General features: G+C 35.1%; 1 long non-coding RNA gene across 1 annotated transcript in view; it reads left to right on the top strand.

The window, feature by feature from the left end:
- Positions 1–7886: 7886 nt before the first annotated feature.
- The window catches only part of LOC147584246 (uncharacterized), a 66991-nt gene continuing 47219 nt past the window's right edge, over positions 7887–27658 (top strand). Inside the window, exons 1-2 of the long non-coding RNA XR_015255263.1 lie at positions 7887–8002; positions 27228–27291. This is a non-coding gene — a long non-coding RNA (uncharacterized LOC147584246). The remainder of the gene's footprint in view (positions 8003–27227; positions 27292–27658) is intronic.

Here is a 27658-nt window from a genome sequence, read left to right as displayed (position 1 = left end):
CAATAGAAATTCTATGAACTGGTCTGAAATTATTGTACACCTCAAACTGAATGAATCGCTCTCCTAATTGTCAGCTTTTTCCTAGATTATCATTACATTCAAGTACTGACTTGGAGGTAACTTTTAGTTTTTGTTTATTTTTTTAATATTTTAGCGTTTGTTTAATGTTGGTTAAGAGAGACAGAGCACGAGTGGGGGAGGAGCAGAGATGGAAGGAGACACAGAACCCAAAGCAGGCTCTAGGCTCTGAGCTGTCAGCATAGAGCCTAATGCTGGGCTGGAACCTACAAACCATGAGATCATGACTTGAGCTGAAGTCAGACACTCAACCGACTGAGCCACTCAGGCACCTCTAGTTTTCTTTTTTAACCTGTTGCCTAAGCTCTTGGAATGGCATATGGAATAAAATCTAAATTTCCCATTAAGTTGGGTCACTTCATTGATTTACTACACAATCTTATAACAGGGATTAAGAAGAGTTGTTTGTTAGAGCAATAATATTTGCTTAACAGAAATGACAAATCCCACAAGTAGTAACTTCGCCATATGTATGAGGTAATTCATGTGTAACTATCCCGTTTAACACATCTCCTATGATAGCAGTTGGTAGAGTCTGTAGTGGTTCCAAATTAATTCCTCCCATGATTATTGTAATATTAGCTCTACATTATTTCTCCCTTATGTATGCCCTACTAAACACTCTCAAATCACAACCTTTTAATCATTTTGAAAATATTTAATTGCCTTTGCTGCTGTACAGTGGTTTGAATTCCATAAAACAGAGCCATAAGAGTGTTGGCTTTTTGGTATAGAATTTGATATATAGCATAGATAATTTCTTATTTTTTTCCTTAAAAACATAAAAATATATGTATATAAACACTATATAATAACTTTCCTGATGAATATGACAAAGTTTTTATAGTTGATATGCAACAGTTTCAAAAAATAGTTTTGTAGGAATCACTGTGACTATATTTGTCCATTCTTCAAAAGGCTTTTTTTCAAGCATGCTCCATGCTGTGAGCACAGAGGCTGATATGGGACTCAGCCCTACAAACCATGAAATCATGACCTGAGCCTAAATCAAGAGTTGGATGCTTAACTGACTGAGCAACCCAGGCATCCCCAAAAAAGGCTTTTTTTTTATCATCTTGTCAAAAAGTTTCTCAGTTTTATAACATATTTCCTTATTTATTTGATTTGTATGAATTCTCACAATCTCTTTTCTTAATAATACATATGCTAGTTTATCTGTCTCCTCTTCTAGAAAAGGTAAACCTTTTTTTAAAATATAGAATATTTTCTCTTTTTCTTTTTCAACTTTTTTTATTTATTTTTGGGACAGAGAGAGACAGAGCATGAACGGGGGAGGGGCAGAGAGAGAGGGAGACACAGAATCGGAAACAGGCTCCAGGCTCCGAGCCATCAGCCCAGAGCCTGACGCGGGGCTCGAACTCACGGACCGCGAGATCGTGACCTGGCAGAAGTCGGACACTTAACCGACTGCGCCACCCAGGCGTCCCTAGAATGTTTTCTCTTTTAAATTCACACTGTATGGTGCAGCCGCTCTGGAAAGCAGTGTGGAGGTTCCTCAGAAAATTAAAAATAGACCTACCCTATGACCCAGCAATAGCACTGCTAGGAATTTATCCAAGGGACACGGGAGTACTGATGCATAGGGGCACTTGTACCCCAATGTTCATAGCAGCACTCTCAACAATAGCCAAATTATGGAAAGAGCCTAAATGTCCATCAACTGATGAATGGATAAAGAAATTGTGGTTTATATACACTATGGAATACTATGTGGCATTGAGAAAAAATGAAATATGGTCTTTTGTAGCAACGTGGATGGAACTGGAGAGTGTGATGCTAAGTGAAATAAGCCATACAGAGAAAGACAGATACCATATGGTTTCACTCTTATGTGGATCCTGAGAAACTTAACAGGAACCCATGGGGGAGGGGAAGGAAAAAAAAAAAAAAAAGTTAGAGTGGGAGAGAGCCAAAGCATAAGAGACTGTTGAGAACTGAGAGCAAACTGAGGGTTGATGGGGGGTGGGAGGGAGGAGAGGGTGGGTGATGGGTATTGAGGAGGGCACCTTTTGGGATGAGCACTGGGTGTTGTATGGAAACCAATTTGACAATAAATTTCATATATAAATAAAAAAAATAAATTAAAAAAAAATAAATTCACACTGTAAATTCAGTTCAAACCTTATAACCAGAACTTATTTTTTTATTGAATGAATTACCAAATAATTTGAATTCGATTATAACGTTTCCTCATGTAAGTGTCTTAGAGTTTAGTGATCATATATATAGGTTAGTTGCTATTCTCTCAGACTACTGTTATTTATTTTGTGATAAGTGTGTTATTAAATCCATCTATATAAGTGGGTATCATACCCACTATGTAGAGAAAAAAATCATTGAGATATTGCATAGTTATGGAAATGTGAGAGATAATAATTATATTGAGAATTAACATAAAATAGAGGAATACATATGAAGTTGGCTATTTTAAAAAGTGATAATTTAATTGAAATATACATTATTAGATGATTTTCTAGTATTAAAGGAGAAAAGAAATAAGGTTACCTAGTGACCAGAACTTTCTGGCAATTGCAATATATAATTATTTTCTTGAACATCAGGCAGCCCCTTCCTTGCCTCGTTATTCATCCTTTTATTCTCCAAGTAATTATAATGGCTGAAAATGTGCTATTGTTATGTGAAGATATTATGATAAGCAATATTGAGACAACCTATTCTTTTAGGGAGGAAATAGACTATAAGTACTGATTACTCAATTTAATCATAACTGTATTATTTTAATAAATAAACAGAAAATTATAAAAAAGTATGAAAGTTTAAAGAGAGATCTTGACTTCTTTATAAAATCTGGAAAGTTACTGTATTTTGGGATATATTTAGCTGTCGTTTTTCACACAATAGTCTGTGTTTTCTTTTTTCACAGACATCACAATTTCTTGAAAATCACCTTTATAATTAGTATCATTGGTTAAAAGTTTTTGACATATATTTTGTGTGTGTAGGCCCATCTTCCAAGGAAAATATCAGAGGATCCAGCCTTGCAATAAGTAGGATATAAAGAGACATAAAAAATTATTTGATATTACAGATAATAATATATGGCTGACCATACATTATTATATAGAGAAACGGTATTAATCAATCCCAATCTCTCCACCACTCCACTGATATTATCCCCACTTCCACTCAAATAATAGGGTTGGTTATGCAAAATGGATATGAATGCGCAAAAATATATTTATTTTATTTTATTTTATTTCAGGTTTTTTTTCTTTTAGTTAAAATAATTTATTTGTTATATTTATTCTGGCAGCATTTTCCTAAAATCCAGTAAGCAACAAAAAGTTAGATGAGTTGATCTCATCATTTAAATAAACATTGATAATTTTAGGGTCCCTTCTCCATTTAACACTTTTTTTTTTCATCTTTTACATACAAGACAGTCTGTTCTTTGTTTTGTGTGGGTAAAGGAAAAACTTAGTTACACTGTGGTAATAAACAAGTCCATGATCTCAGCAAATACTTGATTTTTTCTCATGTTGCATCATTACTGCATCTCTTTTAGTAGTCAGCTCATCTTTATGACTCTAGGATTAGGCTGGCACATATATTTTAGTTAATATACAATGCAATATTGGATTCAGAAATAGAATTCAGTGATACATCATTTACATACAACACCCAGTGCCCATCACAAGTGCCCTTCTTAAAAGCCATCACCAATTTAGCCCATCTCCCACCCATTTTCCATCAACATTTACTTTGTTGTCTATTGTTAAGAGTCTCTTGCGGTTTGTTTCCCTTTCTTCTCTTCCCACCCCCTCCCATATGTTCATCTGTTTTCTTAAATTCCACGTATGAGTGAAATTATATGGTATTTGTCTTGAAAGGAATTGTCTTTAGAAATCCATCTTCTTTTCAAAAAATGAAAAAAAATGATTAATAATTATGTGGGGAGGGGGAGGGGAGAGGAACCCAAATATAAGAAAATAATAGTCCAAACAGCCCAAATAGTAGCCCAAAATAAAACATGGTATTACTTTTGGAACATGAAGAACAATAATAGTATTCATTCTAGAACTCATTTCCATTGTATAACAGAGAAATTGTGCTACTAGAATCAGAGACACAAAAATAATGCTAGCCCATTTGTGGCTCTGTAATAAAAAATTATGTGCAAGGTTTGAAAAAGTGTACCTCATTTATTGATTTGTAACTATTAGAACTTTTAGAGGTATTGTACCTCAAAATACAGTACTAAATAGGATAAATATTGGAAGGGAAAAGTTTGATAGGTTGGGCAGTTGGAGGTAATGGCAGATGGTAATGCTAAGATGGTCATGTTAGATAATAAGCCATGAGATTCTTTTAGGCTAGTAAAATGAGAATTAAAGATTTACATATGTAATATATAAATATAAAAAATATATATGTATAAAAATGTATGTATGTGTATATATATGTATATGTATATATGTGTATATATACACATATGTATGTGTGTGTGTGTGTGTGTATATATATATATAAAGTATATAGTACAAATATACCAAATTACAAGTTGGGACATGAAAAGTTTTTTTCTTTAATTTTTTAAATTAAAAAATTTTTTAAATGTTTATTTTTGAGAGAGAAAGATAGAGCACCAGCAGTGGAGGGGCAGAGAAGGAGACACAGTATCTGAAGCAGGCTCCAGGCTCTGAGCTGTCAGCAGAGTCCAATGTGGGGCTCTGTCTCGTGAACCATGAGATCATGACCAGAGCCGAAGCCAGACACTTAACTGACTGAGCCACCTAGGTGCCCCAGGAGGCATGAAAAGTCGGGATGAAAGAATTTCTATGGACATAGCTTCCTCGTCTTTTGTTCACTAAAGTTAATAAATCAGTAACATTTTGCATTTATATATTATTTAGTTATAGAAGCTAAAAATGAAAATTTGGAAAAATAAAAGTTGTTGTTTCTGGAGGTTAGATGAGAGCAGCAGACTCAGGGCAAGAAAGATGCTATTATTTGTTATACATCCTTCTATAGGAATTGACTCAACCGAAATTCATGCACAGTTAGTTTTTAGAGTCATGTATTTAATTTTACAGTAATTTTAATTTTCAATGTTGGAATTAATATTTAATTTTAAAATTACCATTAAGAAAAATAATTGAAGTTTTGTATATGAATGCTAAAATAACAACCAAATTATGTTAACTACTGATAAAATGTAGTCATTCTCTTTCCTTAGTGGAAATGGTTTTTCACTCCATATTCTTCTTCATTATTAATTTCAGCAATGTATTTTTATTAATTAACATAAAAGGTAATACTAAAAGTCTAAGAAATATAGCTAGGAAAAATCACATTTTATCAATAACATGGAAAAAATTAAGTAGAATCGTCTTGATCATGTCCTATAGTACATAGTCATAACTAGAACTGGGAATTTTGATGGAATGAATAAAATTATTGTAAATTTACTATTATCAGTTAAAACTGTTTTTATTAGTAGTTTAATAGATGTCATAAAAATTCCTTAATGCTTTTCTTGTGTTAGTACTACTATGTTGGCCAAAACTCACACACACACACACACACATACACACACACACACTCCCTGCGTCCCAAAGGTAGTCATCTGTGTAACATTGTGTTTGTTTGTTGTTAATATTATATGTTTTAATGTAGCTCTATCACTATATTTTTTAATTATTATTTTGAATTTGTCAGTTCATATACTGTCAAAGAAAAAATACAGGATCCTTAAGTACTGTTTATACAGTTTCTTCTAGTAGTAACATCTTGTAAAATTATAGTTCAATATCACAACAAGAATACTGATATTGATACAACCTACCATTCTTATTTGAGATGGTGCCAGTTTTATGTATAATCTCTCTGTGTGTATGTGTGGGTGTGTATACTTAGCTCTATATATTACATACGGAATTTGGGGTAAATACTAATAAAACTCTGGTTTTTTAAATCTAGAAGTACTTTGTATGATTATCATTAACATATATAATTGTACTAGTTACATCACATTTAAACATGGTTTACTCTTTACTTAACCCCTAAACAGTGTGAAACACTGCAAAGAATTTTTTTAATTTAATCTATTTGACACATTGTGTAAATTTAAGGATTACAACATGTTAATTTGATACATTTATATATTGTAATATAATTGTCATTTTAGCAATATTTAGTACTTTCCTAATATTACACAATTACCTTTCCTTAAATATATTTTAAAATATAATCCATGCCAAATATGGTCTATTGTGTGGATTAAAAACCTGCAGAATGTAATTCTAAGTTTTTATCCTTTTAATTCTTTGCATCCTATTAAGATAGTCATTTTAATTAAACTTCAAGAGGAAGGACACCTGAGTGGCTCAGTCAGTTGAGCATCCGAGGCTTGATTCCAGCTCAGGTCATGATCCTAGGGGCTTGGGATAGAAACTCCATGCTCAGCATGGAGCCTGCTTAAGATTCTCTCTCTTTCTCTGCCCCTCATCCCTGCTTTTATTCTCTCTCTCTCTCTCAAATTGAAATTAAAATTAAAATTAAACTTGCAATAGGAATTTTCCCTTCCAAAAGCAGGTACAACAATTTTTTGAGTAAAATGCAAAGTTGAAGGAATGTCAAATACAAATGAAAGTCTTTAGTACAATTTTAAGTAAATCTTTCTAACAAAAAAAGCTTCACCATAAATTAATACAGCTTTTAGGAAAAACAAGATAAAATTGAGTTTTTGGAAATTTGATTAAATCTACTGTATTAATCTGAGAGTTGCTTTAATAAATTACCACAAAGTTGGTGCTTTAAACAACAGAAACTTGTTTTATCACACTTTTAGAAGCTAGATGTGAAAAAATGTCAGGAGGGTCACATTTCCTCTGAAGGCTCTATGAAGAATCCTCCTTTGACTCTTAGGTTCCATGTGGTTGTGGGTAATCCCCAGCTTGAAGCTCTGTCACCTCACCCTCTGCCTCCATGTTCACATGTCCTTTTTCTCTGTGTATCTGTGTATTTCCTCCTCTTATAGGGATACCAGTAATTGGATTTTTGATTCAGTATGACATCACCTTAATTAATAACATCTGTAAAAACCCCATTTCCAAATAAGTCACATTTTGAGGTTACTGGTGGGCATGAATTTTGGAGTGACACTAGTCAGCACACTAAATACACTGAAGAAAGATAATTTGAATTAGTGGGGTTATCTTTTCAATAATTTAGTCAGATGGAGTGATGAGAATAGAGTATGCTTTTGAACAACATGGTGATTAGAGACTCTGACCCTCTACACAGTCAAAAACCCACATATAACTTTTGACTTCCCAAAAATCTAACTACTAATAGACTACTTATTGACTGGAAGTCTTACCTATAAAATAAACAGTTGAATAACACATATTTTGTATGTTATTATACATATAGTATATATTATATAGTGTATAACATATGTATTATATACTATATCCTTACATTAAGGTAAGCTAGAGAAAAGAAATATATTCAGAAAATCATAAGGAAGAGAAAATAATTTATAGTACTGTAAAAAAATCCTCATATAAATGAACCCACACATTTCAAACCTGTGTTGTTCAGGAGTGAACTGAATATTTGTCTATGGTAGATACAATTAGTGCCCATCTCCATCTGGCTCTCCTTTTGGACTCCCAGGGAAAAGTAAATTTTCTAACACTTTTCATTAAGGCAGAGCATTACGACATACTTACTCTTGTCATAGCGGTATAAGCAGAGTGATATACTTTTACTTCTAGACTCAATCATTTATGAGACTCTCTCTCTCTCTCTTTCCCTGATACAGAGACCTCATCTTTACAGATAATGTATTAACATAAAAGGAAATGTCGCCTTCATTGTCCTGGATGCTTCATGATTTTGTGGAGCTAAACCAGCCAAACATGCATGGGATAGTTGGGTGAGTGAGAAACAGTGAATGTTGTTGTAGAACGAACCTAATAAGATTTTGTTTTTCCTGTAACATACCCTTTCCTACCATGACCAGGGTTTCCTTTCTAGATACTTTATTTTTCAGGCTCCCATTCACTCATTATTAGTCAAATATTGCGGTATCAAATTACCTTCTTTATCTGCAATTTGGTAGCATGAACCAACCAAATCTCTACTGTTCTATATTACTAAAAATATAATTATAAATCATATTCAATCTGATACTTAAAGAAATCTTAGGCAAACTTAAATAAATCCACAGACTTCAGGAAAGTTTTATTTTTCAGTTTTGGTCTTCAGGGAATAAACATCCTTTCTCAGACTTGCTAGTTCCTTCAAAGTGTTATTTTTGAAAATGTAAAACAATTTAAATTATACACATACCAATGTAAACATATATAAACATCTCAAGAAACTAAAATGATTACATATTCTCTGTTTTTATTTCCAGATACTCTATAATTTTGTAGTGAGTTTATAATAAAGGGTTGTAGACCGTAAGAAAATGTGCTAAAATGTTTTATTAGTTGATTTACAAAGTTACTCCTTTTTAGACAATACCATTTCTGTGAAGCTATATAAGTGAGTACATGTTGTAAAGCATTCTATAGTCCTTGAAATGAAGAATTTGCAGGAGATATGGATTATAAAGAGATTCCAAGGCAGAAATATATAGCAATAACATAAAAATTACAAGTCAATTACCTGAAGAAATAAAAAAAACAATTATGCTTGACAACTTAGAAATATAAATGTAAGAAATACACACTTGTTTTCAATTTCAATTCTCATAACAGAGGAGACCCAATTACAGTAAGTTCAAAATTAGAAGGCTAATTAGATGCTCAAAACTGGTATCTTTGTGGTACAAAGTATTATATTTTAGATCTCACCATTTTACTTTCAAGAGAGCATGCTTTAAATTATAGTTTTATGTGGTGTGTGTGTGTGAGTGTGTATGTATATGTGTGTGTGTTTGAGTGCAAATGTATACACCCATATTGTTTCCTAAATAATTCTTCAGTTCTTTCACTTGAACTCTATTTTATTGGGTCAGAGTGAAGCAAACAAAGTAATACTTGGCTTCAGAGGAGTACTAAATGATAAAAGATATGAAAAAGAAACATCACTATCATCTGGTACCCCAAACAACTTTTCAGATACGTAGAAACACTCTTTATCATTTAATTTACATAGCAATTATATTTGATGTTTTTCCCCTCAGCAATTATATTTGATGTTTTTACACTCAGTCACAGTATTCTTTAGAGTATTACAAAATATTCGCTGGGTACTTAAAATTATGAAATGAAAGAAAAGAATTAAACAAAATGTATATGCTAGTACTGGCAGTAGAAGGGAGGGCAATGAGCAGAAGGAGGTTTCAGTCTACAAAGTCTTACATTGACCATATTGCAACTATGAGGATCATTAGTACTGGGAAAGTATATCTAATGGAATATTGAAACAGAAACAGAGACTCAGTGCATGACCACAAGGAACTAGAAATCTAATTGGGCAGAGGTTGAATCAACATGAACATCAGCTAATAAATACAAAGTAGTAATTGATGAAGGGCCAAGGAAATCTGCAAAAAGAAAGTTTTGAGTAACGAGAAGAATTAATATAGGTGTAGTTGTATTTGTTAATTTATTATCTTTCTGATAAATGTGTGATAAATGTGCTCTTGTCATAAATAAGTTAATTATGAATTTGTGTATCAAATATAATCCCATTTTGAGCCAATATATTCAGTGCATATGTGTGCATAATCATATACATGACTGCAAGAATAGATTCTATTCACATTAATATAGATTTACCTTTTATCACATAGCATAGAATGGATTTGAAAATAAAATGATTCTCTTCTATACTTCAACACCTGCATACTCATTACATACTCACATGTAAAAGATGCAAAAAAAAAAAAAAAAAACGTAAAATGGAGAAGGGACCCTAAAATTATCAATGCTTATTTAAATAATGAGCTCAACTCATCTAACTCTTTGTTGCTTACTGGATTTTAGGAAAATGCTGCCAGAATAAATATAACAAATAAATTATTTCAGCTAAAAGAAAAAAAAACTGAGAAAAAAAGTTCTGTTACCATTAATTTCTATTCCAAATTCCTTCAGTCAATGCCTGCAATATTCAGTGACTGTGCATGATACAACCATCCCAAAATTAAAAGGGCAAACATATAAGTTTCCATCATTATTTCCATACTATTCAATAACATTTCTTCTATTATATACATGAGAAAATCAATAAGCTTCAAAAGAAGTAAGACTACATTTAAAAGTAGATAACAGACCTTGAGGAAGATGGCGGCGTAGGAGGACGCTGGGCTCACCGCGCGTCCTGCTGATCACTTAGATTCCACCTACACCTGCCTAAATAACCCAGAAAACCACCAGAGGATTAGCAGAACGGAGTCGCCGGAGCCAAGCACAGACGAGAGGCCCACGGAAGAGGGAAGGAAGGGCGACGAGGCGGTGCGCGCTCCACGGACTGGTGGGAGGGAGCCGGGGCGGAGGGGCGGCTCGCCGGCCAAGCAGAGCCCCCGAGTCTGGCTTGCAAAAAGCGGAGGGGCCTGACGGACTGTGTTCCGACAGCAAGCACGACTTAGCCTCTGGGAGGTCATAAGTTAACAGCTCTGGTCAGAAAGCGGGAAGGCTGGAGGACAAAGGGAAGGAGAGCTGCTGAGCCCCCGGACTACAGAGCTCAGTTTGGTGGGGAACAAAGGCGCTCGCCAGCGCCATCTTCCCCGCCCATCCCCCAGCCAAAATCCCAAAGAGAACCAGTTCCTGCCAGGGAACTTGCTCGCTCCGCGCAAACACCCAACTCTGCGCTTCTGCGGAGCCAAACCTCCGGCAGCGGATCTGACTCCCTCTTGCTGCCACAGGGCCCCTCCTGAAGTGGATCACCTAAGGAGAAGCAAGCTAAGCCTGCCCCTCCTGCCCCTGTGCACCTTGCCTACCCACCCCAGCTAAGACGCCAGATCCCCAGCATCACAAGCCTGGCAGTGTGCAAGTAGCCCAGACAGACCACCCCACCCCACAGTGAATCCCGCCCCTAGGAGAGGGGAAGAGAAGGCACGCACCAGTCTGACTGTGGCCCCAGCGGTGGGCTGGGGGCAGACATCAGGTCTGACTGCGGCTCCGCCCACCAACTCCAGTTATACACCACAGCACAGGGGAAGTGCCCTGCAGGTCCTCACCACGCCAGGGACTATCCAAAATGACCAAGCGGAAGAATTCCCCTCAGAAGAATCTCCAGGAAATAACAACAGCTAATGAGCTGATCAAAAAGGATTTAAATAATATAACAGAAAGTGAATTTAGAATAATAGTCATAAAATTAATCGCTGGGCTTGAAAACAGTATAGCTGACAGCAGAGAATCTCTTGCTACAGAGATCAAGGGACTAAGGAACAGTCACGAGGAGCTGAAAAACGCTTTAAACGAAATGCATAACAAAATGGAAACCACCACGGCTCGGATTGAAGAGGCAGAGGAGAGAATAGGTGAACTAGAAGATAAAGTTATGGAAAAAGAGGAAGCTGAGAAAAAGAGGGATAAAAAAATCCAGGAATATGAGGGGAAAATTAGAGAACTAAGTGATACACTAAAAAGAAATAATATACGCATCATTGGTATCCCAGAGGAGGAAGAGAGAGGGAAAGGTGCTGAAGGGGTACTTGAAGAAATAATAGCTGAGAACTTCCCTGAACTGGGGAAGGAAAAAGGCATTGAAATCCAAGAGGCACAGAGAACTCCCTTCAGACGTAACTTGAATCGATCTTCTGCACGACATATCATAGTGAAACTGGCAAAATACAAGGATAAAGAGAAAATTCTGAAAGCAGCAAGGGGTAAACGTGCCCTCACATATAAAGGGAGACCTATAAGACTCGTGACTGATCTCTCTTTTGAAACTTGGCAGGCCAGAAAGAATTGGCACGAGATTTTCAGTGTGCTAGACAGAAAAAATATGCAGCCGAGAATCCTTTATCCAGCAAGTCTGTCATTTAGAATAGAAGGAGAGATAAAGGTCTTCCCAAACAAACAAAAACTGAAGGAATTTGTCACCACTAAACCAGCCCTACAAGAGATCCTAAGGGGGACCCTGTGAGACAAAGTACCAGAGACATCACTACAAGCATAAAACATACAGACATCACAATGACTCTAAACCCATATCTTTCTATAATAACACTGAATGTAAATGGACTAAATGCGCCAACCAAAAGACATAGGGTATCAGAATGGATAAAAAAACAAGACCCATCTATTTGCTGTCTACAAGAGACTCATTTTAGACCTGAGGACACCTTTAGATTGAGAGTGAGGGGATGGAGAACTATTTATCATGCTACTGGAAGCCAAAAGAAAGCTGGAGTAGCCATCCTTATATCAGACAAACTAGACTTTAAATTAAAGGCTGTAACAAGAGATGAAGAAGGACATTATATAATAGTGACAGGGTCTATCCATCAGGAAGAGCTAACAATTATAAATGTCTATGCGCCGAATACCAGAGCGCCCAAATATATAAAACAATTACTCATAAACACAAGCAACCTTATTGATAAGAATGTGGTAATTGCAGGGGACTTTAACACCCCACTTACAGAAATGGATAGATCATCTAGACACACGGTCAATAAAGAAACAAGGGCCCTGAATGAGACATTGGATCAGATGGACTTGACAGATATATTTAGAACTCTGCATCCCAAAGCACCAGAATATACTTTCTTCTCGAGTGCACATGGAACATTCTCCAAGATAGATCATATACTGGGTCACAAAACAGCCCTTCATAAGTTTACAAGAATTGAAATCATACCATGCATACTTTCAGACCACAACGCTATGAAGCTTGAAATCAACCACAGAAAAAAGTCTGGAAAACCTCCAAAAGCATGGAGGTTAAAGAACACCCTACTAACGAATGAGTGGGTCAACCAGGCAATTAGAGAAGAAATTAAAAAATATATGGAAACAAACGAAAATGAAAATACAACAATCCAAACGCTTTGGGACGCAGCGAAGGCAGTCCTGAGAGGAAAATACATTGCAATCCAGGCCTATCTCAAGAAACAAGAAAAATCCCAAATACAAAATCTAACAGCACACCTAAAGGAAATAGAAGCAGAACAGCAAAGGCAGCCTAAACCCAGCAGAAGAAGAGAAATAATAAAGATCAGAGCAGAAATAAACAATATAGAATCTAAAAAAACTGTAGAGCAGATCAATGAAACCAAGAGTTGGTTTTTTGAAAAAATAAACAAAATTGATAAACCTCTAGCCAGGCTTCTCAAAAAGAAAAGGGAGATGACCCAAATAGATAAAATCATGAATGAAAATGGAATTATTACAACCAATCCCTCAGAGATACAAACAATTATCAGGGAATACTATGAAAAATTATATGCCAACAAATTGGACAACCTAGAAGAAATGGACAAATTCCTGAACACCCACACTCTTCCAAAACTCAATCAGGAGGAAATAGAAAGCTTGAACAGACCCATCACCAGCGAAGAAATTGAATCGGTTATCAAAAATCTCCCAACAAATAAGAGTCCAGGACCAGATGGCTTCCCAGGGGAGTTCTACCAGACGTTTAAAGCAGAGATAATACCTATCCTTCTCAAGCTATTCCAAGAAATAGAAAGGGAAGGAAAACTTCCAGACTCATTCTATGAAGCCAGTATTACTTTGATTCCTAAACCAGACAGAGACCCAGTAAAAAAAGAGAACTACCGGCCAATATCCCTGATGAATATGGATGCAAAAATTCTCAATAAGATACTAGCAAATCGAATTCAACGGCATATAAAAAGAATTATTCACCATGATCAAGTGGGATTCATTCCTGGGATGCAGGGCTGGTTCAACATTCGCAAATCAATCAACGTGATACATCACATTAACAAAAAAAAAGAGAAAAACCATATGATCCTGTCAATCGATGCAGAAAAGGCCTTTGACAAAATCCAGCACCCTTTCTTAATAAAAACTCTTGAGAAAGTCGGGATAGAAGGAACATACTTAAAGATCATAAAAGCCATTTATGAAAAGCCCACAGCTAACATCATCCTCAACGGGGAAAAACTGAGAGCTTTTTCCCTGAGATCAGGAACACGACAGGGATGCCCACTCTCACCGCTGTTGTTTAACATAGTGCTGGAAGTTCTAGCATCAGCAATCAGACAACAAAAGGAAATCAAAGGCGTCAAAATTGGCAAAGATGAAGTCAAGCTTTCACTCTTTGCAGATGACATGATATTATACATGGAAAATCCGATAGACTCCACCAAAAGTCTGCTAGAACTGATCCATGAATTCAGCAAAGTTGCAGGATACAAAATCAATGTACAGAAATCAGTTGCATTCTTATACACTAACAATGAAGCAACAGAAAGACAAATAAAGAAACTGATCCCAATCACAATTGCACCAAGAAGCATAAAATACCTAGGAATCAATCTAACCAAAGATGTAAAGGATCTGTATGCTGAAAACTATAGAAAGCTTATGAAGGTAATTGAAGAAGATTTAAAGAAATGGAAAGACATTCCCTGCTCATGGATTGGAAGAATAAATATTGTCAAAATGTCAATACTACCCAAAGCTATCTACACATTCAATGCAATCCCAATCAAAATTGCACCAGCATTCTTCTCGAAACTAGAACAAGCAATCCTAAAATTCATATGGAACCACAAAAGGCCCCGAATAGCCAAAGTAATTTTGAAGAAGAAGACCAAAGCAGGAGGCATCACAATCCCAGACTTTAGCCTCTACTACAAAGCTGTCATCATCAAGACAGCATGGTATTGGCACCAAAACAGACACATAGACCAATGGAATAGAATAGAAACCCCGGAACTAGACCCACAAACGTACGGCCAACTCATCTTTGACAAAGCAGGAAAGAACATCCAATGGAAAAAAGACAGTCTCTTCAACAAATGGTGCTGGGAGAACTGGACAGCAACATGCAGAAGGTTGAAACTAGACCACTTTCTCACACCATTCACAAAAATAAACTCAAAATGGATAAAGGACCTGAATGTGAGACAGGAAACCATCCAAACCTTAGAGGAGAAAGCAGGAAAAGACCTCTCTGACCTCAGCCGTAGCAATCTCTTACTCGACACATCCCCAAAGGCAAGGGAATTAAAAGCAAAAGTGAATTACTGGGACCTTATGAAGATCAAAAGCTTCTGCACAGCAAAGGAAACAACCAACAAAACTAAAAGGCAACCAACGGAATGGGAAAAGATATTTGCAAATGACATATCGGACAAAGGGCTAGTATCCAAAATCTATAAAGAGCTCACCAAACTCCACACCCGAAAAGCAAATAACCCAGTGAAGAAATGGGCAGAAAACATGAATAGACACTTCTCTAAAGAAGACATCCGGATGGCCAACAGGCACATGAAAAGATGTTCAGCGTCGCTCCTTATCAGGGAAATACAAATCAAAACCACACTCAGATATCACCTCACGCCAGTCAGAGTGGCCAAAATGAACAAATCAGGAGACTATAGATGCTGGAGAGGATGTGGAGAAACGGGAACCCTCTTGCACTGTTGGTGGGAATGCAAATTGGTGCAGCCGCTCTGGAAAGCAGTGTGGAGGTTCCTCAGAAAATTAAAAATAGACCTACCCTATGACCCAGCAATAGCACTGCTAGGAATTTATCCAAGGGACACAGGAGTACTGATGCATAGGGGCACTTGTACCCCGATGTTCATAGCAGCACTCTCAACAATAGCCAAATTATGGAAAGAGCCTAAATGTCCATCAACTGATGAATGGATAAAGAAATTGTGGTTTATATACACAATGGAGTACTACGTGGCAATGAGAAAAAATGAAATATGGCCTTTTGTAGCAACGTGGATGGAACTGGAGAGTGTGATGCTAAGTGAAATAAGCCATACAGAGAAAGACAGATACCATATGGTTTCACTCTTATGTGGATCCTGAGAAACTTAAGGAAAACCCATGGGGGAGGGGAACAAAAAAAAAAAAAAAAAAAAGAGGTTAGAGTGGGAGGGAGCCAAAGCATAAGAGACTGTTGAGAACTGAGAACAAACTAAGGGTCGATGGGGGGTGGGAGGGAGGAGAGGGTGGGTGATGGGTACTGAGGAGGGCACCTTTTGGGATGAGCACTGGGTGTTGTATGGAAACCAATTTGACAATAAATTTCATATATAAATAAAATAAAAAAAAATAAAAATAAAAGTAGATAACAAATTCTTCTTATTTTTTAGTTAGATTTCTAAAATTTAAGACAAGCTGATCACAGCCTTCATTGGACATAAACCTTCTGACAGATATATTATCATGGAAATTTCTACAAATAGTAAACCTTTAATTAAAATAATCCACCAGGCACCTTTCCTATCAAAGATTTTTTTTTCCCTTTTTCTAGAACAATATAATGAGGGTCCCATGCTCTGTGAACTCTGAGGGACTTTTATGAACTCCTAGAGTCAATAAACAAAAATATTTGAGTTTGTGACATTGTGGTATTTTGAGGGTATTGAGGACAAATATGGATATGGCAGTATTTTAATTCTTTTCCCACTCTATTATACTATATTATCACAATGCAGTTGGTAATATTGTCCATATGATTAGAAACTAATTGGCCTAAGCCTTCATTTTACAATCAAATCCACTTGTAGGTTGTCAAATCTACTTATAGTGCGGTAGTTGTCATTTACATAAAATAAAATGTGAGAATCTTATTATCTGAAAAATTGTTTCAGCAGCATGTTTGTGCTGTGTTATGCACATATATGCCTAATGATTCACAATGTAAATGCCTGTTTTTGCTTGAAGAGGTTGGTCACCAAATAAATTTAAATCCACTTACCTGAGCTAGCCAGTGTCAATAATCCAATTCTGTTGCTAGAGATTCATTTAGAACGGGGCAGACTTAAACCAATCACTTCTTGGAAATCCTGTGGATACATAAATTAGTACTATAGAAGATTTACAAAGGACCTTTCCTTCTCTATTTGAAGAAAAGCTTTAGAAATGATTTTTTGCCTTTCTTTTGTAAATTGAGTGTGAATACATACAGGCTAGAATAACTGTAGTGTTTTAGATGTCAGCCTGAAGTTCAAATTCCCACAAAGTGTTTCAGAGCAACACAGGCAGAGCCTTGATATTTGATATCAAGCCTTTGATAATAACAGCCAGATTGTTTATTTTCCCCTCAACTTCCTCAATTGTCTCTCGTGTTTAAGCTAGATAACCAAGAATGACAGCAATCAAAATATTCAACATAAAATGTATCATATGTCATATGGAACCAGCGTAATAGGAAACTTTATAATATCTGCCATGGTCATGAAGTAATAAGTTCAGTTGCATTTAAAGAAAAACTAAATAATTATAGAAAAATAACATGGTGTGTTACTATTTACAAGTAGAAATAAAGATGAGGCAGAAAATATTGTTTCAGAGGCCCGAAGACATCAGATCTAAAGTCTTAGCATGTACTTGGTCATTTCCTTATGGATGTGTGGGGTGACAGCTTTATCAACAGACATATTGGTTCCATTTTGTGCAGGAAGAGGAGAAAATGTTGAAAAGATGAAGGAAGGGTAGAAAATGTAGGCTTTTTTTTTTTTTTTTTTTTTTTTTTTTGCTAGGGAAGTTAGAGTTAGAACAAAGTGAGAGTTCTCATTAGGAAATAAGAAAAGGATATATTTTGGAAAGGAGTCAGCAATCTCTCTATATCAAATGTTCTGTGAACAGAACAAGAAATTTCAGTGTGTGCTGAGAAAACCAAATCTTTCATGTACACCGATGATAAAGGGTGGCAGAGTATTACCCATTATTCCAAAGTTAAATAAAATTCTAAGTATTCTAGAAATCCAGGGAAGGGAAAAATATTTCTCCAGATGTCTCAAGGAAGAACATAGAAGACTCATTTAGGTTATACAATACCAAATGCCTCTCTGTGTAAGACAAGGTAAAACTAATTATCCAGGGTCACTTTACAAAATGCATAGATCTGCTATATGACAGCCATAGTTCAAAATACTAGAATTCTAGCAATATCAAGAGAGAAGTAATGATCCACAAGCCAAGTTAAGATTGTTCATTATTCTAAGGAAATACAACTCTCAATGATATGGCAGAATGTTTCTCTTGAAATTGCTATATTATATGTCTTTAAAGACAATAATGAGGGGCGCCTGGGTGGCGCAGTCGGTTAAGTGTCCGACTTCAGCCAGGTCATGATCTCGCGGTCCGTGAGTTCGAGCCCCGCGTCAGGCTCTGGGCTGATGGCTCGGGAGCCTGGAGCCTGTTTCCGATTCTGTGTCTCCCTCTCTCTCTGCCCCTCCCCCGTTCATGCTCTGTCTCTCTCTGTCCCAAAAATAAATAAACGTTGAAAAAAAAAAAAAAAAAGACAATAATGAAAGAAAACTTTTCCTGTGATAGTTAACCAACTGAAGAAAACTTCATGTCTTAAGATTGCACACTGGAAGAATCTCATGCTGTGAAAATAATTAAGTTCATATGTATTCATATTTTTATAACTATAGATCTATACCCATAAGATATATCTATGCTTATAGATATATAGATATAGATTGCTTATATATATTATATACTCCTATATATATATGTATGTGTATATATAATAATTATAGATCTATAGATTACTTATATAGAGATAAATTATAGTTATATATTCATACATGATATTAATAGAAATAATATGTTATATATTTATTTATAGTATTTTATATATAAAAATAGTTTGGGAGATTTTAAAGCAAAGATTTGGGATCAGAAAACTCTGGATCACACATTTCAACAGAAGTTAATTGCCCACTCAAACAAAAATGAAAACAGAAAACATTCTTTTCAAGTACACATGGAATATTTACCAAGATAGACCATAAAACAGTGTCAACTAATTTAAAATGATTTAAAGCATGCAAACATATTCTCTGACCACAGCTGAATTTAGTTTGAAGTCAATAAAAGAAAGATATGTATAAAATTCACAAATACTTGGAAATAAAACACATTTGTAAGTAGCCCAAAAATCAAAAGAGAAACAAAATGAAAATTGCACAATATTTCAAGAGAATTAAAATGAAAAGAAAATCCTAATTTTCAAATGTCCACTGAAGCAGTACTAAAGAAATGTATAACAGTAGTGCCTACATTACAAAAGAAAAATATTTTCAAATCAATCATCTCAGTTTCCATCCTATGAAACTAGCAAAGAGTAAACTGAATCCAAAGTAAACAGAGAAAAAGACCTATTAAATATTAAAGTGAAAAATAATGTAATAGATAATGTAAAATCAATAAAAAGATTGATATAATCTAAAAGTAATTTTTAGGATAACAGAATTGATAAACCTATAGATTGTCGGATCAAGGGGAAAAAAAACAAGAAGAGACAGAAATTACCAATGTGAAAAATGAGAGTTGACATCACCGGAGATTCTGCCGACATTAGAGGATAAACAGAGAATATTATTAACAAATTCATGGCATATGAATGACAATGTAGATGAAATGAACTTGACAAGGTAGATGAAAGGAACATATTCCTTAATGGAGTTTACAGTGAAGATTAAAAAGGTAAACAGATGAGAACAAAAGCCCAGCCCTCAATGGCTTTACTAATGAATTCTATGAAATACTTAATAAAGAACTACATCAAAATACTTCACATATTCCCAGATAATTGATGAGGAGAGAATACCTCCCAGGCAGACAAAGATGTTACAAGAAAAGAAAGCTGCAGAACATAGATACAAAAATCTTTAAAGTTTTATTAAGTTGAACCCAACAGTGTATCATAGGGGTTTATCTCAACCCTGGCTTAAAATTCAAGGATGGCTTAAAATCCAAAAATCAACTAATAAACCTACCATATTAACACTAAAAAGGAAAATAGAAAACATATAAACATCGCAGTAGATGTACAAAATCATTTGACAAAATAAACAATGAAATAGAAGGGAATTTCCTCAATTTTATAATGTACATCTATAAAAAGCCTGGTAGTATTAATAGCAAACTGAGTGGTGAAACACTGAATGCCTTCCTCCTAAGATCCTCATTTCTAGTCAACATTATCAAAATCTCAAATTATGAGATTTTAGGCAGTGAAATAAGCCAAAAAGGGCAATAAAAGTTATCCAGAACAGAGAAGAAGTAATAAAACTCTGTTCCTAGAAGACACGGCCATTTACGTAGAAAATTTTGTAAAACTCACATACAAAAAAAAAAAAAAAAAACCACCAAGAAAGTCAGTGTAGTAAGTCTGCTGAGTATCAGTAGGCAAGTCTGCCTAGATCAGTAGACAAAAATATCAATTTTATTTCTATGTACTGGTGACTTATTCAGAAATTGAAATAAAAATAAACCATACAGATAGTATCACAAAATATGTAATCCTTCAGAATAAATTTGATTAAATATGCACAAGACAGATAGTGTGAGTACTAAAATCATTTTTGAAAAAAAATAAAGAACATCTAAATTAATGGAGTGATAAACTGTGGTCATGTGCAAGGTCACTTGATATCAAGGTATAAATTATCTCAATATTGATCTATAGATTTTATCTAATCAAATAAAAATCCCAGAAGTGCTTTTTGTCTGTTTGTTTTGTAAAAATTGTCAAAATTTTTACAATTTTTGACAATGAATTTAGAATCATTGTAAAAATGATTCTAAATTCCATATGGAAATGCAGAGAGCCTAGTATAGTCAAAACAACTTTGGAAAAGTACAAATATGGAAGACTAATAATACCTTATTTCAAGACTTTCTAAAACTACTTTTGACACAGTGTTATATTGGTCTCATGGGAACAGAATATATAGTTTAGAAATACACCCAAACAGAAAAGGATAATTGATTTTTAATGAACATGCAAAAGAATTCAGTGCAGTAAGAACAGTCTTTTCAACAAATGGTAATTTAAAAAGAGGATATCTACCTGCAGAGAAAAGTGAAATTTGATCTATACCTTAAATATAAAAAATGATTAACTCAATAAGGATCTAAATGTATAACCTAAAAGTAAGATCAATAAAAGTATAGAAAAATTATTTATTACTCTGGATTTCTTAAGGCTGACACAAAAATCTTATTTCATAAAGGAAAAATGTTAATAAATTGGACTGCATCAAAATTTTAAATGCCTACTCTTCGAACGGCATTCCCAAGAGAATGAAGAGAAGCCACATGCTGGGAAAACTATTTGCAAACCATAAAAAAATTGTATCCAGAATATGTAAAGAACTCCTAAATCTGAAAAAGAAAAAAAAAAACTCAATAAAAAATAAGCAAAAGTTTAGATGAGACACTTCATAAAAAAAGACTGAGGATGGCAAATAAGCTCATGAAAAGTTGTACAATATCATTATGTACTTACAAAGACTGTTATATGAATGTTCATTGCAACTTTATTTGCATTAGCCAAAAACTGTAGACAGCAGAATTGCCTATCAACAGGTGAATGGATAAACAAATTTTGGCATAATTGGTATAATAAAATACTTCTAGCAATATAGAGGAACAGACAGCTACATGCAACAACATAAATGAACCTCAACATAATTAGGCTGAATGAAAGAAGTCATACAAAAGGAGAACATCTGCATGGTACCATTTACATAAAAATCGAGAAAATGCAAATGTAATCTCTAGTGGTTGCCTAGGAACAGGTAGGGGATGGGAGGAAAAGTAAGGAGGGATTATAAATTACATGAGGAGACTTTTAGGGGTGATAGATTCAGGGGGTATTCAATGTTTTATTGAAGTAAAATTTTCCATTGATATATACTTAGAGCAAAATTTATCAAGTTGTACACTTTAAATATCTGTATTTTTTCTCTATTTTACCTCTTTAATTAAAGGAACTAAAAATAAAGGACTAGAAAAGGCATATAACAACAAAAATAAATTTTAAAAAAGACTGTGACAAAGAAAATAATAATGAATCTTAGGTAAATTTCAGTGTTTCATGTATTATCTCATTTAATGCTTCACAACAACATTATGAACTCAGTATTATAGTTACTTAATTTTACAAAAGAGGAAATTGAGGCACAGAGAGGTTAAATAATTTGCATGTGGTCATTCAGCTATTAAAGAGTAGATACTATATTTAAACACTGACAGTTTAGTACTGGAACATACATTTTTAATTACTTTCCTGTATTTTCTCTTAATTGCATATATTACACATTTGTGCCATTTGTGTTGATGATTACGATGATAATGTAACATTAGTAAGTTGTTAGAAATTCCTCTTACAGAATATGCACTTCATGCAAAGACTCTGTTTCCTCTTGTAATTCCTCTTGTAATTCTCATGCCTACCATACTGTAGAGGCTCATTAATCACATGTTAAACTAATTGATTGGACAAAAAAATGAAAGTCTGTTACTATCACAACTTAGTTGCTCTATTTTTAATTTTCAAAGATTGGCTCAATCCTTCTAGATGAAAAGATGTGTGGTAATGGTAAGGTAAGGTAGAGTTTATTGGAATACAAATCAGGACTCCTGAATCTTATTTTCTAGGCAAAATTATTTCTGACAAAGTGGATATCAATGCCTCTTCCAAGCAGCTATTTCCTTTTCAGTAAAATTGAGCAGTTAGAAAGGACTTCCAGCACCAAAATTTAATTTTTGCAGCAAAATATTCTTTCCTCTATCTGCACCTCCTAGAAACACATCTATATTTAGAGTAACAAGAAATGTGATTTCAAGACTCATAAAATAAATGAAGTCCAGTGTCTTTTTCAAGGTATAAAATTCTGACTATTTAAAATTTAAAATAAGGAAGACCCTTCCTGTCTTTTTCAGGTTACTGATTTCGTATACCTTGAATTTCTTCTCTATCCTCAAACAATGGAAGGTCCCCTTGAATTCATTCGTTAAAGTCTATTTCAGTCTCCATCTCTTAGAGTTTCCCATTCTTCCAGTCAAAATTAATCACTGTCTTCCTTGTGCTTTCCTAGTCTATTGTGTATAACCATGTTCTTATAGTTTTTCACATTTGGTCTTAATTGATTATGGAAGTATTTGTCTTCTCCACCAGAATGTATTTTCTGGAAGGAAAGAGCTGTGCATCATCCATCTCTGAATTCGAAATTCTTTGCTCATAATTGGTTTTCAAAATTTGGCACGTTACCATTAATTTCACACTTTCTTTTTTGGAAGTGGTAGCAATAAATTAGATACCTTTTTAATTTAGCCTTTTAAACTTAATTCCCTGGCCCTGGTCAATAAGTGAATCCATTCTCAGGAAGGGAAGCAGCAAGAGTTTTACTGCAGATGGTATAGCAGGTGTCTTTCTGCATCAAGCTCTGAAATTCTCTGAAAAAAAAAAAAAAAACCTATTAAGAAATATGTATTGAAAATAAAAGCCCATCCTCGCAAAGAATTTTTTTTTTAATCTACTTCTCTTCTGGCCAAAAGATAGCTTTGGACATTTCAGTATGCTAGAATCTCCTGCGCTTTTTTTCTCTGAAATCCACCCCATAAGAAAGCCTAGCTGTCATAATTGTAGACTTATATTGAAATTTATTTTGACTTCATGTTCCATTTTGTGTTAAACCAGACCCCAGAAGAGACAAGAAACAAAGTTCTGATTCAGCTACATTATACCTTAGAGCAAGCCAACTGTCAAAATAGGGCAATAAAACCCATGAGTGTATATCATGAAGCAAGCATGACCAACACATAGACATTTGCCTTAAATACTCAGGAGGTTTTATGATGATAAACAACGTAATGTGGCTAGAAAAGTCTTATCGTCTCTTAAATTCTTGAGCAATTTCAAGTACTTTCTAGCCTGCATTTTTTCTCAGGAAACATGGCGACGTTAGTGACAGATAACGAAAATGTCCATTAAGAATAATCAAGAACTGGGGCGCCTGGGTGGCTCAGTCGGTTGGGTGTCTGACTGGCTCAGATCACGATCTCATGGTCTATGAGTCTGAGCCCCACCTTGGGCTCTGTGCTGACAGCTCCAGAGCCTGGAGCCTGCTTCGAATTCTGTCTCTCTCTCTCTCTGCTCCTCCCCTGCTCAAGCTCTGTCTCTGTCTCTCTCAAAAGTGAATAAACATTAAAAAAAAAAGGAGAATCAAGAACTTGTTGGTTCATTATGTATATACTTGACAAGAATAGATGGTATTCCAGCCATTCGTTTAGATTATGTTGGACATTTTAAAGCGGAAACAGAAATGGTAGTTTTTCATGAAGAGCTCACATGCCATATATAAAATCATAGTAACTATTTCTTCCCACACATACACCCTACAGGGAGGCTTCCCTGCATTGGGACTCTAGAGGTGGGTTAGGGGGCTAAGTGTGACGAAGATTGGAGTTTGCTGGAGAGGTGACATGAGCCAGACTTGTTACAAATGTGTCTGACACAAGGAGTCTGGCGTTTGGTCACCCAGGTGTTTCTCGTTGTAGGATGTACCACCATCCTGTAGACTTCCCAAGATCCTGGGAGATGGGCCTTCCTCTGGAAAGAGTGGTCATGGAGGCAAAGCCTCAGGTCTGATTCCTCCATTCTCTGACCCACTATGGCGCTCAAAGCATCCCAGCCTATCCTTTCCCTGCCCTCCATGAGGACTCATACTTACTCTCCCCCCACGTGCCTGGAGCCACATAACACACTTTGCAGGCTCCAGCTGCATCTTGTTGACCTTCTTTTTGTCCTGTTTACATTCACGGAAAATCCCACACTGCCAACCACCCTGACCATGTCCAAGCTTCTGCCAACAGGCATCCCATATAGAAAAAAACTAAATTAAATTAAATTAAAAGATTTGAAAATTGTATTTATTATCATCAAAGTCGTCTTTTTATTCTCTGTTTTAACAAGTGCTTTCCTCGGGGCATCTGGGTGGCTCAGTCCATTGAGCATCTATCTGGCTTTTGATTTTGACTTAGGTCTTGATCTCAGTCAGGGTTTGTGAGTTCAAGCCCTGTCTCGGGCTCTGCACTGACACTGTGGAGCTGCCTTGGGATTCTCTCTCTCTCTCTCTCTCTCTCTCTGTCTTTCTGCCCCTCCCCACTCTGAAAAATGAATAAATAAACATTAAAAACAGCCACTGTTAAAAAAGCTTTACTAAATGTAGTAAACTATTTAGATAATATAACCACTGTTAAAGTAAAAGTATTCTTTAAGTCCTCTCCATTACTTGAAAAATGTATATATTAGTAAAGAATATGAGGTCACAGAATTTTAAAAAAAATTTTTTAATGTTTATTTACTTTTGAGAGAGAGACAGAGACAGAGCATGAGCAGGGGAGGGGCAGAGAGGGAGGAAGACACAGGATCTGAAGCAGGCTCCAGGCCTGTGCTCCATCAGCACAGAGCCCAACGCAGGGCTCGAACTAACAAGCTGTGAAATCATGACCTGAGCTGAAGTCAGATGTTCAACCAACTGAGCCACCTAGGCGCCCCCAGAATTTTTATGTATTTATTTTTGAGAGAGAGAGCGAAAGAGAGCATGAGCAGTTGAGAGGGACAGAGGGAGAAAGAGTGTGAATCTTAAGGAGGTTCCATGCTCAGTGTGAGCCCAATGTGGAGCTCAATCCCATGACCCTAGGATCATGACCTGAGCCAAGATCAAGAGTTGGACACTAAACAAACTGAGCCACCCAAGTGCCCTAGAGTGAATTAACTATAGAGATATTATACAAGTCTATTTATCCCTGATCCAACCTTTTGCCAAAATAAAATGCATTATTCTAATTATATAATGAGGATATTTTTGCATTGGGTGTTTATAACATGCTGAATCAGAATCAAGCACTAAATAATTTCTCTGTCTTTGCTGCGAATTTATTACCAATATATCTTTCACTTAGTTGTGCCAAGCATTATGCTAAGCAATTCATGATTACTGAGCAGAATGATTAGTAAAAATAAAATAACATATTTCAAAGTTATCATTTATGTATAGAAAAAAGTATTCCTCAAAGAAAATATAAAAATAGAGATTTTATATTAAATACTTTGTATCTCTTTTATCAAAATGCTAATCTGAATGATACAATGCTAAATTCAAAGTGTCTTTGATTGCTTAAAAACTTGTAAAAACAGAATATGTTGTAATTTTATTTCAAATACATTTAAAATATATTTATTCTCTGTAGCACCAGAAATTTTAGAGAACTTCATAGAAAAAAAGAGAAAAGTTGAGAGAAAAGGAAATAATTTTGACATGTAACATATTACTCTATCATCAGACCTGTGTCTTCCTTTTTTTTCTTTATTTTTGAGTAAGTGAAGTACATGATACAGTAATATGATAAATAATTTGGGAACACATAACTTTTGAATTTCAGATTAGGCAGTTTACTTTAGTAAAAAAATACATAAAATTAGTGTTACTGGAACACAGACTATATTTTCTCTAAATAGAAGTTATTCATTGATTTGTTTTATTTAATTTTTTAAATATTTTTTAAACTTTTAATTTTTTTAAATGTTTATTTATTTTTGAGAGGGACAGAGACAGAGCGTGAGCAGGGGAGGGACCAGAGAGAGGGAGACACATTATTCGAAGCAGGCTTCAGGCTCTGAAGCATCAGCACAGAGCCCAACACAGTGCTCGAACTCACAAACTGGGAGATCACGACATGAGTGGAAGTCAGATGTTCAACCAACTGAGCCACCCAGGCGCCCCAATAGAAGTTATTAATTAAAAAAACAAAGTTATTAATTTGCATCTCCTTCTTTGCAGTTCTCTTATCTGTTTCTTTGTACATTCTTATTTCTTCATGGACGTTTTTGCTCCTTTTTAAATTTTAATTTAAAAATAACCATAACTGTATCCACGCCCTATATAATATGGTGAGGTTTTCATCCATGGTGTTGACATTCATTATATATCATTTCTCTATATGCTTATTATTTTCTGACTTGCCCTGTACTATAGTCTTTATTTAATAACTAATCATTGAGTGCCAATAATTTGAGATCTGTTTTGAATAGCCAAAAATGTTACCAGCCAAATTTAATAATCTATGCACTGCCAAGAAAATCAGCTAACACAAAGAGGTGAAAACAGATACAGGAAGGGGGTAAAAAGCAGTTATTTTAAAGTGAAGGATAAATTGCCTAATGAATTTGTTTTTCAGATTTAGAAGACAGTTATTTCCTAATTAGAACAAAGAAGGATGACCAGGGAAATGTGCTATACAGGTAACAAAACATTTGAAGTCATTTTTGTACATTTTTATTTCTGCAACTCAAATGAAAGAAGTAGAGATATAATTCTTTAGGAGTATAAAATTGTTTGTAGGAATGACTCTGTTGGTCAGCAATCCCATTAGAAGTGATTTGGTAGACAAAAGCTTGTGCTATAGAGGCCACGTTGGAGAGAAACGTAATTAGCATGTCTTCATTGATTATAAGGCTAGCAACTCTGAAAAGAAGAAAAGGCTTGAAGAAAAAGAGGAGTACAATTATCGAAATAGAACATGTAATGAAAGCTTCTTGCTATATGTTCCTAGAAACCAACAAATGATTTACAGATACTTTCTCCTGGAGTCTTTTAACTAAAGGGTCA

The sequence above is a fragment of the Puma concolor genome, chromosome A1 (assembly GCF_028749965.1).
Source record: "Puma concolor isolate L17-30 chromosome A1, mPumCon1.1.hap2, whole genome shotgun sequence".
In the NCBI taxonomy this organism is placed as follows: Eukaryota; Metazoa; Chordata; class Mammalia; order Carnivora; family Felidae; genus Puma; species Puma concolor.
The sequence above is the reverse complement of the archived record's forward strand: the minus strand, read 5'-3'. Positions and strand labels throughout refer to the sequence as shown.